A 6,157-nucleotide genomic window follows, 5' to 3' on the forward strand; every position below is an offset into this window, starting at 1 on the left:
TGTGTATATATATATATATATATATATATATATATATATATATATATATATATACACATACATATAATTAATTTTTTTTTTAAATGGAAACCCCATGGCTGCTTGTTAAGTCATTTTAGGTTAGCCATTACTATTTGTATTTGAATCCACATCTGCACAGTTCTAGAGATTAGGGTTGAAAGATTTGGTAAAAAGTCTAAATTGCGACTATTTTCCACCACGATTGCAATTGTATTGAAGAAGCAATTAATTGCTTTTGCAATACAATTGCAATCTAGTATCCCTAGTAGGGATACTAGAATAGTAAAAGCTTCAAAAAATAATATAGAATCAGTCACCCTTAGTATTCCCATGGCCCTCTCTATATATGATATATGTTGGCGTCATGGTCAACCTAAATATTATGTTATTCACTGGAGTTCATTTGCTTCGTGGAGTTATCATGCCAGCACACCCACTCTGATGCTTCATGAATTAATTTCATATTTGCTGAGTGGATTGCCATGAAGAGCCAATAAATTCACATCCTCTCCTAATTAAATGGAATCTTTTCAATGTGATCAGCGGTATACACCTAAAATGGGACAGTAACTGTATACAAAAAAAATATATAAAACAACACTTTTTTTCCACCGAATCCATTAAATTAAACTAAACAGCTCATGTTACTTAATCATATTTAGTTACTTTAACAAAATTGTTTCATGTCCTATCCTGCTAACATGAAACAATTGTGTTAAAGTAACTAAATATGATTAAGTAAATGCCAAAAGCCGATGCATTCTTTTTTTTCCAGTGATGCCCACCCAAAAAAAAAAAAAGTAAGTTGGAGGCATTTCTTATATGGTAGATTTTTACACATACATACACCAAGATCACTATTCTATTAAATAATTTGGCAGCACAATGCTGTGGAAGTCTTTTGATTTAGTAGTTTCCAACAGTTGAAGTTAGATGAAGGTATATTTTTACTAGGGCTGCAGCTAACTATTATTTTGCTAATCGATTTATCTGTCGATTATTTTTTTTTCAATTAATGGATTAATAAGCTGATAGCCAATGGTTCTTTAAAGAGGACTTTCTATGAATTTAAACAAGATAAAACTAAAACTTTTCCAGTTGAGGAGTTCTGGATAGAGCATATTCAAAGATACTTTCTTTTTTTTTTTCTTAAATGCAAAATGTTTATATATTTTTTACAATCAGTAAATCAGTTGCTCAGTCAGCTAAAGGCATATTTTAGAGTCTGTATACTTCAATTAACAATTGATTATTGAATTAATTGACTATTTCAAAAATCGATTAATACGATTAATTGTTTCAGCCCTCATTTTTACCTTTTTTTTAAGCAACATCTCAAACACTGTGCATCTTTGACATCATGTAAAACTCTAAAGAAATCTGGCAAAAAATTAGGAAAACAACTGAGGACCCCCACAAGTCTAGGGATGAGCAACGATTTAAATTGGCTATAGATGACTAGTATTAAGTGCCCAGGGCAAATAACCTAACATTTTTGAATTTTTGACACATTACCAGGAAATGCATGCCAACCAACCCTCAGGTCTTTTCTACAACAATATGTAGTGAATGAAACAGAAATAGAATAAACATAAACGACGCATCTCCAACAAAAAAACAAGAATCTATAACTTTAGTTAAAACAAATTTTGTTAAGTATTTAAATAAAGTCTTGCATAATTCAACTAACTAAAAATACAATAAAAAAAATTGAAAAACTAATAAAGTACTGGAAAATTGAATAGACAATAAATTGAAACCACCATTACATTGTGTGTGTGTGTGTGTGTGTTTTGTGTGTTTTATTTTTGAAACCATAGTTCTCTAAAGTTTTTATTTTTTTTAATTATTTTTTTTTTTAAACCAACAATATTTCATGGCCGATCTCTGCAGGCATGGAGCGAGCTGTATTGTAGACCCAACAAAGCTACAACCAAAAAGGGTCTCGTTGGCCAAGCTATAGCTTTAGCGTTAGATGGGGTTCGGAACATTTATATCGCTATGAACATTGCCAATGTTTCCAAAGTGTTATGTCAGATTTCATATGTGCATTACCTTGAATATCCTGGTTTTGTTGGTTGCTCCTGTCTTCCACTAGGTCAGGTGGTGGTGTAGGTTGCAAATCTAGAATAAGCTACAGGGATAAAGTGGCTATTAACCAGTCATCTACTTTACAAAACAAATTGTCTTTGACTCTGCACTGAAAAAAGTTATCCAACCGCCTTTAGCATTTACTTATTGGTATTTAGTTACTTTAACACTTTATGTGCTACCCTGCTAATATGAAATAATTAAGTTTAAGTAACCAAATATGATTCAGTAAATGTCAAAAACAGTTGCATTATCTTTTCATTGTCTGTTAGCTGAGCAGCATAAGCATACCAAAAAAACATTTTTTTTTATCCTGAATTCATATCATTTTCTGTGCCCAGATCCAGCCGTTCTGATGGATACTGGAGGGTTTAGTGTTTATGATGGGCCAATGAGTTGGGTAGTGGCCACGGGCAATCTATTATCTGGGGTAGGCAGTTGGTCAAATGGTGTTTATACCACGGCTTCCCAACTGTCGTCTTCAGGCTCTAGTGACAAACTACTTTGTCGTAATTAGAGAAATATTTTCTTTGTGAATATATTTTCTTATCTGAAGAAGTTCAAATAATCAATTTCAGGCATTTGGTCCTACTGTCAGGGTGGTATGATCGCTGATTACATATTATACTGCAGAAGGTACTTTAGATTGGATCCAAGATCTTCTCTGAAGATGTGCTCTTTTGCTCAGCTTTTAAGATGTTCACACATCTGCCTTGGAAGCAGGAAAAGACTGCTGCGCCTTTAGTTTAGTAACGCAATGCCATCATGGATGCTATTGGGTAGGGCTGAAAGAATCCTATCAATCATGATGAATCGATTATGGAAATTATTGTCAACTAAGTACTTGAATAATTATGTGTAGTATAGAGAATCTAAAACATGCCTTTAGCTGGGAGAAAAAACATATTGAAGCAGAAATTATACCAAAGAATTACATGGAAGTTTTTTTTTTTTTTTGAATGAAAAGATATTTTTGTGCATCAGTATGCCCTATCCAGAACTCCCCAAGTTAAATTTTTTTAGTTTTACCTAGTCTAAAGTCTGTAAAAATGTTCAAGGAACCTTGTAGTATCCAATTCTCAAGATTCAGAAGAGACTTTTTAAATTTATTTATTTTTTTGTTTTCTGCGGTCTGATCTCGAATTGGATTCCTGGTGTTTAATACATATCAATGAGTTGTTACATGAATTGCATGCCTGTTTGATTCTGCAGCATATTTATAATGGTTTAGTATTAACGTTTAACAAGAAGTTAATAATGCAGTGGTAGTTTTTTTTTTTTTTTTTCTTTTTTAATCAATCCTTGGTTATATGACTCAATCTTAAGCAACTTCCATTCACACAGCCTTAGTTTAATACCTCTCTCCATCCAGTACCGATGGAGATCTTTTTAAATCTCCAGCATCATGCTGTTCAGGAAGTATACAGATTTTATAATTTTTTTTTGTGTCATTGTGAGAATGTTGGCTGAATCTGGAATAAAAGAGTTAAATTCACATTGTAAATCAGCCTTTTGACCAAAGGACATGAATCAGAAATTATGACCTCCAAGAACCAAAAATAGGCAACTATATTTTATAAACGCTTTTGTAGACAAACACCTTCATTGTGGGGACAGATCTTATGATCTGCTGAAACAAGAATTTAAGTGTCTGACTATACTGTAAGTTTGAGATGACTATCCTATCTGTTAAGTACAGGGTTGGCAGCTTAATGTAACAAAAGTATGAGGAAGTTGAGTACCGTTGACAAAAGATGGAGCTCAAGAAATCAGTCAGGCAGAAACATTTTAGACCCAAACCAGTTTATCAAACAGTCATCGCCTTTTTCAGGGCACCACAACAGTTAATTTAATAAAGGACAAAAATGTGATCTCCTTGAGAGGCAGGCACACCCAACCAACGTTTGTCCCACTGAATAATCATTGGCAGAATTTTTGAAGTATTGTGTCATATTCTTGAAAAATATTGTGACTGGGTTGCAAATGATCAATTAAATGGGTGATAAAAAGTTGAGTGCTTCTATCGATAATTGATATTTGGCCTTTTTCTTAAAAAAAGTCCAGTACCTTCAAAGACATGTTTTTTTCTACAATATGCAAAATTTAAAGACATGTAGCCCATTATATTTTGACAATCTCTGGTGCAAGCTCTAAATAGGATAACATATGAACTAGTTATGATTCCCAATGTACAGAAATGTAAAACTTTAGAAATGACGTGTAGCTCTGAAGTACTGTCAAACTTTATATGCCACTTTGTGTTGATTGTTGTTTTCAAGGCCAATTAAAAATCAATGTTGGTGTTTTGTGCCGTTAACTGCGCTTCTAAACGGGAAGTTTAGATTGCTCCTCAAGGAATTTTAAATTATCTATTGAAAATCCTCAGTCAGTCCTGCTTAAAGCTGATTTATAATCAGAAACCAGGTCGTCTGCTTGTGTGTCGCAGTGAACGCAAATGTGTCCCCATCCTTTTCTGCAGACACTCTGGTACACCTCTCCAAAATTGTAGGTGATTGCAGTAGGGTTGTCAAAAGTATCGATACTCAAAAAAGTATCGATACTTAAACGTTGTATCCGGATACAATACTTATTTCAAAAGTATCGATACAGCCATCTAAAGTGCAGAATAGTGGAAAATGCACTTTCTGCATACTGTGTGATTGAATAATTCTGTGCATTTTTCAGTTTCAGACTTTTTCTGTAACAGGTGCAGCTGCTGAGAATTATTTTTGTTTAACTGGTTTGGCCAGTGTCATTGTTATGTCTGCAAAGCATAGCCAAGGAAGGAACACTTAATTTTATTTTTGTAAGTTTTTTTATCAAGCTTGCTTGATATTGTGCGCAGTAGAAAACCTCATAATATTACTCTTATTGTTTTTTTTTTATTTATTTCTTGTATTTTTTTTTTAGTAATGAAAATATTTCTGTTGAATTTTAGAGTCTTTGTTTTTATTCTTGCGGTATCGAAAAGGGTATCGAGTATCGAATATTTTACTTAGTATCGGTATCGAGTTGAAAAGTTTAGCATCGTGACAACCCTAGATTGCAGACAGCGCTGCAGACACGAGGCCTCTGATTGGTCAAATCTACATTCACTCTACACTATGCGCATTCCCTTTTTGGTACCTTACCGGCTTGTTTGTTTGTATGACCGCCATTGTGGAAAACGACTCGTAAAATTGGACCAGCTAGAAGAGGGAGGTGCGTGAGAACGCTGGTACCTTTTTTCCACTTGGATCCCCGCTCGTTTTTCGCCCTCATGTCCCTCTGTTGTCGGACAAACTTGCCCCCACTTCCTCACCGCCTGGGCCGTATCTAGACCCACAGCTAGTTCCTGATTGTCCCTCTTGCGTTGTTGCGTTGAACCCAGACCACGCTTCAGTATTGGGCACAAATCAAAAATATCTGCGACAAGCTCATTGCAACACGCCGGAGTATAACCAGCCCTTTATTGGTATAATGTCATTTCCTATCACGTTGCAGGTGTTTTGTGCAAGGTCTTCCACTTATGTCATCACGTTCTCGCCTTTATTGTTGAGCTGTACCTATCCAATGCCCAGATCGAATATTGGCTCTGATACTAACTAATTAACCGGATCTGGATCCAGTGACTTTTTTTTATTTTTATTAATATCATACATAGCATAACGGTTACAGCAGCTTTAAGGCAGGTGCATTTTAAAATATCTTTCTGAAATGACCTTTACATTGAAGTTTTGTTTGTTTTTGCTGCTTCTCTATACTTTAATTTTGTTCGTTTAAACGTTCCTCTCGAGCCACATTTCTTCACTGGCATATCAAGGTATGCAGATCATACAATCAACAGTCCTGTCTAGGCCTGGGCCATAAACCGGATTTTTGCCGTTACCGTTGTAGGTACCAGATTGACCCGGGCTGCCAGATTGACTCGGCGGGGCCTGCGCCTTTTGATGACGTCACAATACAAAATTGTTTTAACGTTTGCACAATTGCGCAAAACATTTTGATTGGTCTGGACAGCTTACTAAAGTAATTATAGCGGGGTGTAGGTTTTATTCGAAAGCGG

The 6,157-nt window shown here is 35.0% G+C and overlaps 1 protein-coding gene across 1 annotated transcript in view; it reads left to right on the forward strand.

Annotated features, from left to right (window-relative positions):
* The window catches only part of LOC107094156 (transmembrane protein 56-B-like), a 28,581-nt gene that overhangs the window by 1,243 nt on the left and 21,181 nt on the right, over positions 1 to 6,157 (forward strand). The gene's annotated exons all lie outside the window — the stretch shown is intronic.

This window comes from Cyprinodon variegatus, unplaced genomic scaffold (genome assembly GCF_000732505.1).
Source record: "Cyprinodon variegatus isolate N-32 unplaced genomic scaffold, C_variegatus-1.0 Scaffold20, whole genome shotgun sequence".
In the NCBI taxonomy this organism is placed as follows: Eukaryota; Metazoa; Chordata; class Actinopteri; order Cyprinodontiformes; family Cyprinodontidae; genus Cyprinodon; species Cyprinodon variegatus.